At 39.3% G+C, this 14857-nt stretch overlaps 1 protein-coding gene and 1 pseudogene across 1 annotated transcript in view; both read left to right on the forward strand.

Moving 5' to 3' along the window:
- GABRG3 (gamma-aminobutyric acid type A receptor subunit gamma3) overlaps positions 1-14857 on the forward strand; it is a 218064-nt gene that overhangs the window by 94009 nt on the left and 109198 nt on the right. The gene's annotated exons all lie outside the window — the stretch shown is intronic.
- LOC142430595 (ubiquitin-conjugating enzyme E2 G1 pseudogene) lies at positions 12720-13208 on the forward strand (annotated as a pseudogene).

Genomic DNA, 14857 nt, shown 5'->3' on the forward strand with positions numbered 1-14857 from the left:
TACTTTATGACTCTATGTCTCTTTCTGAATGTATTCCATTTTATGTATGTACTACCTTTTATTTATCCATTCATATGTTGAAGGAAATTTAGGCTGTTTCCACTTTTTGGCTATGGTGAAGAATACTATGTATTTAAAAGATGTTTTTAAGTTCTTTGGATGTAAGAGTAGGCTTACAAATAAAATGGAATTGAAAACTAAATGGAATTTTTCCATGAACTTTTGGAGGCCTACTTTTGTATTTCTAAGGTTGAAATTTCTTCTTCATATAGTAATTCCATTTTTAATTTAGTTTGGTTTTTTTTTGTTTGTTTCTTTGCCAAATCATCGTGGCATATACTATAATAGATGCACCATTTTGTGTTCCTACCATCAATAGAAAGGCATTCAAATTCTCCTTCATCTTGATCAGCATTTCTTATGTTCCAATTTATATTCCTCTTAATGATTCTAGTTGGTTTGAGATGATTTCACATTGCCATTTTGATTTGCATCTCTCTGAAGCCTCTGAAAGATACATGACTATTTTTCCATAAGTTTGTTGGCCATTTGCATATCCTCTTCCATCAAATATCTGTTCAGGTCCTTTCCTCATTTTTTCATTGGATTTTATTATTGCTGCTGCTTTAGAGTTGAAGCCCAATTACACTGCTCCTGTTTTCTCCAAATTTTATGGTTTTAGTTATTGTACTTAATACATGTCTACTTGTAGATATTATATGTTGTGAGGCATAGCTCTTGTTTCATTTTCTGCAAGCAGGATTCTAATTTTCCCAACACTATTTAGTAAAGAGAAACTTTTTTTCTTCCACAGTGAAAGGATTTAGAAGCCTTTTAAATAATCAATTCAACTTACTTGTTTGGGTATATTTCTGGGCTTTTAATTCGATTCCATTTGTTTATATATCTAATAGTATAGAGTAAACAAGGTATTTTGATGCCTGTAGCTAAATGTTTGGGGAATGGGAAGTGTGAGTTGTTCAACTTTATCTTCTTTAAATTGCTCTAGCCATTTGGAGTCTTTTATATTGTGTATTTTCTATAGACGATCTTTTAGAATTTTGACTGGAATTTCATTGAATCGATAAGTCATTTTGAGTAATATTGACATCTTAAGAATATCAAATTCTCCAATTCCTTAATATGAGATGTCTGTTCTGTTGATCATATATCTAGGTCTTCTTTAATCTATTATTTTACTTTGTATTCTTAAAAACAGTTTAAGAAACAGTTTTATTTGGCATATAATCCATATATCCTACAGTTCAGTAGTTCAATCATATCAAGAAGAGTTGTACAATCATACCACAATAACTCTTAGAACATTTTCTCCTACTCATTGTTAGTATCCCTTCTTTTACCCCCAATTTCCCTCCCATATTCCCAAGAAAGCATTTATCCAGTTACTGTCTTTATAGATTTACCTATCCTGCATTTCATATACAGAAAAACATACAAATAACAACATCAAAACAAACTAACAACAATAACAAAGTAAAGCAGAGAGAAACCTCAATCAAAAAGAAAGTGGAAAATACTAAAATCATCCAAAAAGTGTCTAGTTAGGAACCTAGTAGAAGTATATTCTCCCCTGTGTGTTAGACCGGGTTGACTAGAGAAGCAAATCCAGAGACACTCAGAGAGAGTTTTATATCAAAGAGAAATTACATACTGAGGAAACATCCCAGCCCAGTCCAGACCAAGTCCATAAGTCTGGTAGTAGCCCATATGTACCACTCACGATGCAGGAAGCTCACAGGCCAGTGGGTGAAACTCTTGTGGACCCAATGGCAGTGGAAGCCTCACAAAGCTGTCTTTGCTGCATGGCTTTCTCAGGTCTCAGCATAGCTCCCCGTGGCTTGTCCACAGGACGATAAAGGCAAAGAGAGAGTGCCCAGAATCTACATGAGAATGCTGTGCCCCCAAGGAGGCATCATCAGCCTGGGACCTTATAGACAGGCTAGACCCCACCCTCTGCTCATTTATCAATTTGACATGATATTAGGCAACTACCACACCTTGGGTTCCACACAAGTATTGCTAAGCATGACCCTTGCCCGTCTTGACCTGAATTTCCAGTAAAGTGTCCTTGTCACTTTGGTGGGAGTGTCTGTTGGATTGGGGTGAAGTTAGCATAACTTTGCATGGCAGCAACTGAATCATCGTCTCCCTCTCCCAGATCTTGAAAAACTGACTCCAGCTGAGAAGTCACTCTCTTCTGTCAAAGTGGTTTTTAAGATGTACATTTAGAGGGGGTGATATATATTTTATGGACTCTAGGAAAGCTCTCAACTGTTATTTAGGGGGCTTGCATTAGACCGGGTTTTCTAGAGAAACAAATCCAATGACTCTCATATATGTGTAAGAATGAGCTTTATATCAAGAAGTCATTATATTTCAGGAGAACATGCCAGCCCAGTCCAACTCAAGCCCATACTGCCAACTCTAGTCCCTGCATCCCTCTTCAGACTCAAACAGTCACATGCACTGATGCAGAATGCACAGAGATGACAGGCTGGTCAGTCCAAAGTCATGCAGATCCAATGGCAGTGGATCTGGCAGTGATTAGGCTCAGCCAGAAGGAAGGTGAAGGCAGAGAGAGAGAGAGAGAGAGGGGGGGGGGGGGTTCCCAGGGCCCTAGAAGACCACAGTCACAAGGAGGCGCCATCAGGCTGTGACCTGATGGATAGGTTAAATACTGCCCCACACTTGTTTTTTCTTTTAACGGTAGCACTTATTTAAACAAGAAGAATCAAATTTCCAGTCATAATAGCAACAGCAATAACCGAAGGCCTTCCCCGTTCTAATCGAGTTTTGTCTGTGTGTTTGGGTTTTTTAAAAAATCATTTTATTGGGGGCTCTTACAACTCTTATCATCATCCAGACATCCATCCATTGTGTCAAGCACATTTGTACAAATGTTGCCATCATCATTTTCAAAACACTTGCTTTCTACTTGAGCCCTTGAGATCAGCTCCTCATTTAACCCCTTCCTCCCCACTCCCTCATTATCAAAATCCTCAATAATTTAGAAATTATTATTTTGTCATATCTTACACTGTCCAACTTCTCCCTTCGCCCACTTTTCTGTTGTCCATCCCCAAGAGAGGAGGTATATGTAGATCCTTGTAATCAGTTCCCCCTTTCCACCCTTCCCTCCCTCCACCCTCCTGGTATCGCCACTCTCATTACTGGTCCTGAAAGAATCATCTCCCAATTCTACCTTACAAATCTGGCTAGACCAGAGGATATATATACACTGGTGCAGAGAGGAACCACCCCTACACTTTTATAAGAGGGGTGCCCCCCCCCCAAAAAAAAACAGAAAAAAGCTCTGCTGGGCAGAACTTTTGTAGTACACATTTTTCCCAGTAAGCAATTCATTCTGAGTTAGTGCCCCCACTGGTCGCCTGGGAAAGTTCTCTCTGATCATTGTGAATTTTTTCATAAAAGCAGTTTCACTTGAACTTTGTTTTTTGTGATGGCCAATGTAACAGAACAGTGTGCTGCTGTGAATTTTGTTTCCTGTCAGTAGCAATGACAAACCTCATTCTGGACGTCCGTCAACTTCCCGAATGGACAAAAATGTTGACAGAATTCGTGCACTTGTGCTCAAAGACCAGCGATGGACCATCGAAGAGATCGGGAAGTTAGCTGGACTATCTTGGAGCTCAGTTTAGCAAATTTTAATGGAAGATTTGGGAATGAGTACGGTCACTGAGAAATTTGTACCTTGGGTTCTGACTGACTACTGACTGATGAGGAGAAAACAGCGAGTGGAAACATGCCTTGCTTTAAAAGAACAACTCCAAAGTGACCAGACTTTTTTCCAAGATTATTACTGTTGACTAGACATGGTGTTATTCTTAGGAACCTGAAAGCAAACATCAGTCAAGCCAGTTGAAGTTGCCATCATCACCTAACCCCCCCAAAAAAGCTAGTAAAAATCAAAGATCAAGATTTTGCTCATTTAATTTTTTGATGTGAAGGGGATAATACATCTGAAGTTCATTCCACCAGGTCAGACTGTTAATCAAGCTTTCCATTTAGAGGTTCTGAAATGATTGCGTAACAGTGTGTGACAAAAAAGACCTGATTTGTGGCAGATGGGGGACTGGTTTTGCCACCATGACAATGCACCTTCTTACACAACTATCTCAGTGCACCAGTTGTTGCCAAAAACCAGCATGCCTCTCTGGCCCCACACACCTTACTCACCTGACCTTGCTCCATGCAGCATCTGTTTGTTTCCATGAATGAAGAGGGATATGAAATGACAGCAATCTGAACAGGCAAAGAAAAAACGAGGCAGGTGCTGTCAGCTATCTGAACAGATGAGTTTGAAAAATGTTTCCAAGAATGGACTCAATCGCAGATTTGATAAATGTGTTATGGAGAGTACTTTGAACTCAATAAGGTTGTTTTGTTTAAATTTTTAAAATAGTTTTGAAAACCAATCTGTTTTTAGAGGTACCCCCTCTTTTATATTCAAGTTGTTATGAAATTATGTATCACAGGACTGGCTGCCCTGAAAGCAGTAATTCTGCCTATAAATAAAGTGTTCTTATATATGTGTTTGATTTTTAGAATGTCCCTGTCAGCTACTTTTCCACCACTCATGCTGTATGCTTTTTTTAATTTTACTTGGTAGTCTGTGTCTGCCCTGCAGTGGAACCATTCAGTTTGTTCCAGACATAAATCTTGGGTTTACATTTAGTTCTTTAATCCATCTTGAGTTCATTTTATGCATACAGATAGATATGAGTCCTGTTTCATTCTTCTGTCTATGGAGATCCAGTTTTTCCAATACCATTTGTTAAAGAAGCTGTCCCTATCCCATTTGATAGGTTTTTAGTAGGTGGATGCATTTCCTTCTGTTAATTGCTCTATGTATCTATAATTGTAGCAGTACCAGGCTGCTTTGCCTACTGTGGTTATGTAGGAGGTTTTGGTGTTGGGTACTGGGGGGCCTCCTACATGTTTTTTAAAAATTATTTTTAAGAAGCTCTTTGCTTATACTGCTTCTCTTATCTCTCCATATGAAGTTAATAATTAGTGTTTCCATTTCTTATCTAGGCTACTAGTCTCTGTCTCTTTATAAGTGCATTTAGTCCAATAACTTTCAATGAGATCATTAATATCTATGGTTATATTGCTGTCATTTTGATTTATGTTTGTGTGTGTGATTAGTTACTTTATTCTTCCTGAATTTTTGTTATGTTTTGAACACTGCTTTGAGTGTGTGGGGTTTTTTTTTGATGAATTGTCTTGTATGTTTGTCTCAGATTTGGGTATTGCTGTTGTTGATTTTTTTTTTTTTGGCCATAATACTCCATTTAGTATTTTTTGTAGTAGTGATCTTGTGTTTGAAAATCCCCTTAATTTCTCCTTCTCTGGGAATACTCTTATTTCTGCCTCATATTTGAGTTACAGTTTTTCTGGCTACAAGATGCTTGGTTGACAGTATTTTTTTTTGGTAAGAATTTCTATATGTCATTGCCTTCTTGCCTCCTTCATTGCAGCTGAAAATCCCGAGCTTAGTCTAATGCCTGCCATTTTGTGTGTGTCTGACCTTTTCTCTCTGGCTGCTCTTAGAATTTTTTCCTTGTCTATGATTTTTGAGATTCTGACCATACGTTGTGGTGTTTTTCTCTTGGGAGTTCCTCTGAGTGGGGTTCACTCCGCTTCCTAGAGAGTTATCTATCCTTCCTTTATGCAATGAGGGAAATTTTCTTCCAGAAGTTCTTGTTCTCTGTGGATTTGTTTGTTTGTTTCTTCTTCTTTTGGAATACCTACTAATGGCAGGTTGTTCTTCTGGATCATGTCCCAAACTTTGTTAGGATTTCTTCCGTCTCCTCTGCATTTTCTGTTCCCTGTTCTCTCACTTTGGAGTCCAAAGATCTGTCTTCAAGGTCACTAATTTCTGTTTTTTCGATTATATTTCCCTGTTCTTTTATAGTACTGTATAATTCTGTCATCATAATATTCAACTGTTTCTATTTGAAGTTTTTCTTGTAAGGCTTGCAGTGAGTTTTTCTAGCTTTTATATGCATTCCTTTTTCTCTCTCTCTCAGACTCTTTCTTAATCTGTTGCACCTGTGAAGTAATCATTCTTCTGAATTATTTTTCTGGTAATCGCATGGCATGTTCAATTTGTGTCATTTCTTTTGCATCCGGGTAGTCACTTAGTTATGTCTATTTCACTTGTTATTTGCGCGGGTTGATATTTCTGTTGTTTCCTTGGCCTCTTGCTGTAGTTGTTAGGGGTTGCAAGGAGGAGGGGTAGTTAATGCTGTTGAGTGGTGTGGCGTAGGAATAATAGACAATTCAGAATAAATATCAGGTGAGCGATCAAAGAATGTAAGGGAAAGTAGAAGAGGATGAAGAGGGTGAATTAATGCAAACTAACTGATTTTAGTAAATAAAAAGGAGAAAAAAGTTTCTTATTTTGTAAAAATGAAAGAAAAGTTAATACTGATTATAAAAGAATTGTAAGAGTAGTGTGATCTTTTGTTTTGAAGTAAAAGAAGGAAAGAGGAGGATTGAGGAAAATAAAAAGAAAGAGAAAAGGAAAAAGCTACATTTTTCTTCCCCACTTCTGCCTCTTTTATTTTATCCGTGAATGGTAGTTAAATGAGTAGCGCCAGTAATAAAATAACTAGACACCTGAGAAGGGTAGAGAGGCTTAAAGGAGAAGAGGGATATGCTTTAGAGTAAATGATTCAGGTCTGGAGAAAACTTTTGATATAGAGTTCATGTTCACAAGACATTTACATATTTTTACTACTGTTTCTTGGTGGGTGCATCCCATCCTTATTCTATGGATAAAATGTGCTTTAATGCCTGTGCAAAATAGCACTGTCCAAGGAGACCCTAATAAAAGAACCCTGATCCAGGACACGAATAGCAGCACCTTAGTGACAGGAGCCCCAGTGGGCTGCTTTGCACGGCCAACCAAATAAATCTGCTTTCCCTTCCAAACTGCTCGCATGCCCTACCAAAGAAGCCCAGCTAGCACAGTGGGCTCTGCGTTGGCCTGCTCATCACAGGTTCTCTTGCTCAAACCCACAAGCTATTCTGCGGGTGAAAAATAAGGCCCTTTGCTCTTGTAAAGATTTACAGCCTTGGAAACCCACAGGGGCAGTTCTCTGTCCTAGAGGGATGCTTTGAGCCAGAATCAATTTGATGGCAGTGAGTTTGGTCCATTTCAAATAAGTTGGTAGTGGTGGTAGCTAGGCCCCATCTACTGTTTCTAGGTTCATTGTGGAGACTGATGATTGTGTGATTCATGTATCCATTGGACTCATTAATTTTTCCACATATTTTATATTTTCTCCACTCTTCTTTCCTCCCAACAGGGAAAGACCACTTTAGAAGATTACTTAGAATAAGCTTTTAAGACTCAGTCACTCCTCAGCAAAATAGGAAGAAGACCATTGTCTTTGTGGTCTATGTTATGCCAATTGACCTCTGAGACTGTGGGCTTGGGTGCCCTGACACACAGACTTATTCCCTCAAAGTATTAAGTTACATGAAGAAGTTTTCCTAACTTTGCACCCGGTATGCTTCAACACATGTATGTATGAATGTATGTATGTATGTATGTATTTGCAGCAGAGTTGAATATCTATGTACAGCATTTAATTTTTTGACTGCAGCTTTAATGAGTACTTTAAAATGAAATCCTTATCAAGTTCAATCTGTTCTTCATTTATCATGATAGTGCTTATTAGTAGAGTTGTGAGGGTTTTTTCCTCTTTTGTTGATATATAATCCCTACTGCAGGCTACAGAATAAGTAGAGTAAATGGATCCAAACCTGATGCACATACTTCCCAATTTCATCATACAGTATTCCATTTTCCTGTTCAAACAACAGTCTTTGAATAGGGACAGGATCTGCATGAGCACAACTATATCTTCTGTTGCTCTTGTTGTTGTTGTTGTTGTTAGGTGCCATTGAGTCAGTTCCAACCCATAGCGACCCCATGCACACAGAAGGAAACACTGATGGTCCTGCTCCACCCAAATAATTGTTCCTGTTTGAACCCTGTTCTTGCAGCCACTGTGTTGGTCCATCTCCTTGGAAACCTCTTCTTTGCTGCCTCTCCACTTTACCAAGCATGCCATCCCTCTCCAAGGATGTGTCTCTCCTGACATTTCCAAAGTATGTAATATTAACCTTGGCCATTCTTGCCCCTAAGGAGCACTCTGGCCATACTTCTTCCAAGACAGATCAGTTTGTCCTTTTAGCAGTCCATTTTACTTACAACATTGTTCTCCATCACCATAATTCAAATGCCTTGATTCTTGTTCAGTTTTCCCTGTTCGAAATCCACCTTTCCCATGTCCACAAGGCAATGGAGAATACCAGGGATTGGGCCGGGAGTGCCTTAGCCTTCATAGCAATACCCTTGCTTTCTAGTACTCCAAAAAGGTCTCGTACAGCAGATCTACCCAACACAATGCATCATTTGATTTCTCGACTGCTGCTTCTATGAGCATTGTCTGTGCATGTAAGCAAGACAAAGTCCTTGACAACTTCAACCTTTTTTCCATTTATCATGATGTCCTATTGGTCCACTTGTGAAGGTTTTATTCTTCTTTACATTGAGTTCTAATCCATACTGAATGATGAGAGCTTTGGTCTTCGCCATCCAGTGCTTCATCCATCCTCATTTTCAACAAGCAAGGTGGTGTCATCTGTATATTACAGGTTGTTAAGAAGCCATGCTCCAATCTTGATGCCATATTCTTCTTCATATAACCCAAATTCTCTGATGATTTGCTCAGCATACAGACTGAGGAAGTATGGTGAGAGAATACTACCCTCAATACAGCATACACTTTTTCTGATTTCTAGACTATGCATTATTCCCTTGTTCTGTTCAGACAACTGCCCCTTGATTCATGTCCAAGTTCCTCATGAGCACAGTAAAGTGTTCTGGAATTCCAGATCTTCTTAAGGGTATCCATAGTTTATTATGGTCCACACAGTCAAATGCCTTTGCATAGTCAATGAAACACAAGTAAGCATCTTTCTGGTATTCTCTGCTTTCAGCCAAGATCCACCTGACTTCAGCAATGATGTTCCTTGTTCCATGTCCTCTTCTGTCTCCGGCCTAAATTTCTCTGTCAACGTACTGCTACAATCGTCGTTCGATGATCTCAAGCAAAAATGTACTTGCTTGCTACATCAATGATATTGTTCTATAATTTGAGCCTTCTACTGGGCCACTTTTCTTCCAAATGTGGATAAATATGGATGTCTTCCAGTCAGTTGGCCAAGTAGCTGTCAGTCAAATTTCCTGGCATAGAAGAGTGAGTGCTGCCAGGCTTCATCAGCTTACTGAAACATTTCAATTGGGATTCCATCAATTCCTGGAACTTTGCTTTCACTTGTGTTTCAGTGCAGCTTGAACGTCTTCCTTCAGCACCATTGGTTCTTGCTCTTATTCTACCTTCTGAAACGGTGGGATGTCAGCTAGATCTTTTGGTACAGTGACTCTATTCTTTCTATCTTCTCTTGATGCTTCCTGCATCGTTCAATATTTTGTCCATAGAATCTTTCAAGATTACAACTCAAAGCTTTAATTTTTTTCCTTGAGTTCTTTCAGTTTCATATAGGCTGAACGAGCACTCCCCTTTTGGGTTTCTAATTAAGTCTTTGCACACTTAATTATAATATTTGTATGTTTCTTCTTCAGATGCCCTTTGAAATTTTCTATTCAACTCTTTGACTTCATCCTTTCTTCCATTTGCTTTCGCTCCTCTGGGATTAGTAGCAGTTCCAATTGCCTTCTGACATTCACTTTGATCTTTTCTTTTTTTATTTCTTCTTTTGCTTTTTTCTATGAACTCTGATCTTGATGTCCCCCCACAGCTCACCAGGGGTTCTCTCATTAGTGTTGAATTGTCGAATCTGCTCTTGGGATGTTTTTGAAATTTAGTTGGCAGAGATTCAGAGTAATATTTTGGCTCTCATGGGTTTGTTTTAAATATTTTCAGCTTTATCATGAACTTACATTTGAGCAGTTGATGGTCTGTTCCACAGTCAGCCGCTGGCCTGGTTTCAGCCGCTGGCCTGGTTTCAGCCGCTGATATTGAGCTTCGCCCTCATGTCTTCTTACAGATGTTGTCATTTTGATTTTTGTGTATTCCATCTGAGGAGATAGAGGTGTGTAATCATCTTTTGTGTCGTGAAAAATGGTGTTTGTTATGAACAAGTCATTGGTTTTTCAAAATTCTATCATGTCATCTCCAGCTTCAATTCTATCGCCAAGACTATATTTTCCAACTATTGTTCCTTCCTTTTGTTTCCATCCCCCAATAATTATCAATGCATCTTGATCACATGTCTGATCAATTTCAGATGGAAGGCATTGGTAGAATTCTTCATATCTTCGTTCCTGGCTTTTGTTAGTGGTGCATACCATAAATGTGAATAGCAGTTGCATTGATTGGATATCCTTGAAGGGGGGCTAGATATAATCCTATCAGAGACAGCACTGTACTTCATGACAGATTGTTCGTTGTCCTTTTTGACAATTAATGCCACACCTTTTCTCTTGGTTGCGTTATTCCCAGCATAATAAATCATGTGGTTTTATGATTAAAAATGGCCAATACCTGTGCATTTCAGCTCACTAATGTGTATGATATCAATCTTTATGTGTTCCCTTTCATTTTTTATTGCTTCTATACTTCTAGATTCTTACTTTGAACATTCCAAGTTCTCATCGTGAGCAGGCTTTTGCAGCGGTGTCACCTTACGTAGAACCATGCCCCCATCAACACCCGTCCTTTGCCCATTTTATGATTCTTCTTATTACTGAGTTCTTACAGTTTTCTATATATATTTTTAGAGATTAGACCATTATTGGATGAGACCACTCTGTAGTGTATTTATTTATTGTTTTTTAATTTATTACTTTTTAATAAAACTTTTGATGAGCATATATTTTTAATTTCTTTGAGATCACATCTATTTGTTTTTTCTTCTTCAATTTTTATATTTGTTCTTGTGATTGGTATTCTGTTTGCACAGAAGACTGTTGTTGTTGTTGTTGTTGTTGCTGCTGCTGCTGCTGCTGCTGCTATTGTAAGGGCCGTCGAGTTGGTTCCAACTCACAGTGACTGTGTGACGTAATGAAAATAGGCCTGACATTGAGCCATCCAAATGATTGCTGTGTTTGAGCCCTCTGTTTTGGCCCCTTTTTTCACTGAACTTCCACTTTACCAAACATGATGTTATTTTCCAAGTATTTTCTCGTGATAACATGTCCAAAATACATGAGATGAAGTATCTCCCCTCTGACTTCTCAGGAGCTTCTAGCTGCACTTGTGAAACAGATTTGTTTACTCTTTTGGCAGGGCATGATCATTTCCATAGTATTTACCAGCGCCTAATTCAAATACATATATATTCTTTTTTGATTTTCCTTATTCAGTGTCCAACTTCTCCATGCATGGCGTGGGTCAGGTGCACCTTAGTCCTCTATGTGACTTCCATTCGCTTCGACGCTTTGAAGAGGTCTGTGCAGGAGACTTACCCAAAGCAGTGTGTCATTTGATGTCTTTACTGTTGCGTTTATGAGCAATGATTGTGGGTCCGAGTAAGATTAAATCCTTTACAACGTCGATCTTGTATTCCTTTATCGTGATGCTATCTACTGATCCGGTTGTAAGGGCTTTGGTTTTCTTTGCATTAACTTGTAATCCATATTGAAAGATGCCATCCTTGATCTGCATCAGCAAGTGACTCAAGTCCTCTTCATTTTGGGCAAGCAAGATTGCATCATCTGCCTATCTCCAGTTACTGATTAGCCTGATGCCAGGTTCTACTTTAGAATGTCCAGTTTCTTGGATTATTTGCTCAGCATATTGATTTAATAAGGAAGGTGAGTGAATACACCCTGATGCACACCTTACTTGATTTTAAATGCAGTATTTCATTGCTGTATTTGAAAGACTGACTCTTAGTTCATGTACTTAGTTCAGACTCTTAGTTCTGCATGAGCGCAATGAAATATTCTTACAAAATATTAGGTCCACAATTTTTACTTATATATTCTTCTAATACATTTATGGTTTTAGCTTTAACATGTAGGTCTTTGGTTCACTTGAAGCTAGCTTGTGTGCGTGTGTGTGTGTGTGCCATATTGGTACTATTTAAAATATGATCTGTCCGTTTGTCATGCTTTGGTGGCTTGCGTGGTTCTGTGATACTGGAAGCTATGCCACCAGTGTTACAGTAGGGTCACCCATGTGTTTCAGTGGCGCTTCCAGGCTAGTAACAGATGAACAAGAAGTAGGTAGTCTAATTCTGAGGGATTAGTCACTGAAAATCGTGTGACTAGCAGAAGAATGTTATCAAATATAGTTCCACAAGATGAGTCCCTTGGGTTGGAAGGCAATCAAAGTAAACCCAGAGAAGCACTGCGTCCTCAGTGCTGGGACTCTTAATGAGGTAGATGGTGGAAAGCTTTCAGAACCTTCATTTTCTGTTAGGGCAGGATTCATAATGATTTTAAAGAGCCACAGACATCTATTAATAATTGTACCGGGAGCCTGTGTCGCCGCCCCACCCTGGTCTCCCTCGGCTTCGGCACTCCCGTCGTGGGGGCCCGGTTTCCTCAGTACACCCAGCGCCAGCCACCCCAGAGCCTGCTCCCAGCCCTTCGGAAGCCCCTGCGTCAGCCCGGGCCCGGGTGGGGGAGGATGCAGTCGGCGCTGCTACTGCGAAGACAGCTGGCAGAACTCAACAGAAATCCAGTGGAAGGCTTTTCAGCAGGTTTCATAGATGACAATGATCTTTATTGATGGGAAGTCATTATTGGTCCTCCAGATACACTTTATGAAGGTGGTGTTTTTAAGGCTGATCTCACTTTCCCAAAAGATTATCCCCTTCGGCCTCCTAACATGAAATTCATTACAGAAATCTGGCTCCCAAGTATTGATAAAAATGGCGATGTGTGCATTTCTATTCTTCATGAACCCGGGGAAGATAAATATGGTCATGAAAAGCCAGAACAACGCTGGCTCCCCCTCCACACCGTGGAAACCATCATGATTGGCATCATTTCCCCTCATGGGGACTCACCTGCTAATGTCTATGCTGCGAAAGAATGGAGGGAAGACCGAAATGGAGAATTCAAAAGGAAAGTTGCCCGCTGTGTAAGGAAAAGCCGAGAGACTGCTTTTGAGTGACATTTATTCAGCAGCTGGTAACTTCACTTATTTCAGGGTCTCCAATTGAGAAACATGACTCTGTTTCCCGTGCACTCTACCCACCTATTGCTGGACTTCTGTTGTAACACGTTGCAAACACTGGCTGGAACTGGGCTACAATAAAACATGCCACGTCTCAATGCTGCCAAGAGCCTAACCAGTGCCAACTTACAGATGATGACGCATTTTGAATTCGAATGGACTGTGTTACCCTTCAGGAAGAACTGTAAAGATGTGTACATAGCACAACTTGATCCGGATAGTATATATACTGTCCATGGACATCCGCAAATACACCTTGTACCAAATAATGCTTTCTTGTAGTAGAATAAGAATCGTGTATATTCTTAAAAGATTTTAGCAGGGTTTCTTTCCCTATTCATCGTTTCTTATCAGTTTTAAGACTCCTTAAAGCACGGCAGATGAAAAGCAATTAGGATTTGAAAGTTTCCATTTAATTTCCTTTTAAACCACCGAGGCTTCATTAACCCTTTCACTCCTTCACTCCACTGTTGCATCTTCTTTGTTTGGGTGCAGTCCTCTCTGCTGCCATCCCTCTGTCTTCTCAAACCATTTCCTTCAGATGCGGAAACACATGATGAGCCCCTCCTTGATTTTTTAATGACGATTTCAGAGAAGTGGTCATCAGTAGGTGCTTTGTCCTTTTTGTACTCTAGTCGCACCCATCTCTCCGACTGGATGTAGCAATAACCTTTTGGGCTGTTGAGAGCTCTTGAACCCAGTCATGATCCTCGAGAACTAAAGAGTTGGTTCTGAATTCAAGTTAACAGAAATTTACCCTAAATAATTCAGAATTCTGAATTCCACCCTGTCTTCTCCCAGCCCCCCTCCAGTTGCCTAATGTGAAGGTTGGATAAACAAAGCACACACAACTATTGGCTTTCTACTTGACATCTGGGTTTGCTATTACAAATGCTGTTTACCCTCCAACCCAACTCCTTCCTTGGCCCTTTATCCTTCTTTGCCTCTATTCTCCACTGCAGATTTCCCCCTCACCTATTGTACAAAGAAATTGCGATGTATATTTTCATGTAATTTGATTTTGGAATTCTGTCACCTTATGTAGTGAGTTCTTCCAAAATACCATTTTTTCCATTAAAAAAAATAATAATTGAACCTTAGCATGTACAAAATTTTAAACTAGGCATATTGAAAATTACAAACAAAATTAAATGTATCATAGAAGGATCGATGTCCTCAGCATAAATGAGCTACTATGAACTGATATTGGCCATTTTTATTTGAAAATGTAATTTTTTTGTGTGCAGCAATGACACATTCAAGAGAGATAGCATCACACATTTCATCAGAAGAAATATTTCAAGATATATACTGAAGTAAATACTCCACGTGATAGGATGATATGTATACACCTAGAAAAAAAGATCAGTTCATACAAATCAGTGATCAAGAAATTTGAGATTTCAACCAAATTCTTTAGTTTGAAATTCATCAAACAAGCAATCAGTAAGCATTGATAATTACGGAGGATTGTAATGTGAAAGGTGGAACCAGAGGATGGATCCGTTGTTGCTTAATTTGACTTTGGTCATGGAAACAAGCTGGAGAGTGCAGGTCAAACTTTTGTCAGATAAATGCCTTCTTCC

The sequence above is a fragment of the Tenrec ecaudatus genome, chromosome 17 (assembly GCF_050624435.1).
Source record: "Tenrec ecaudatus isolate mTenEca1 chromosome 17, mTenEca1.hap1, whole genome shotgun sequence".
Classification (NCBI taxonomy): Eukaryota; Metazoa; Chordata; class Mammalia; order Afrosoricida; family Tenrecidae; genus Tenrec; species Tenrec ecaudatus.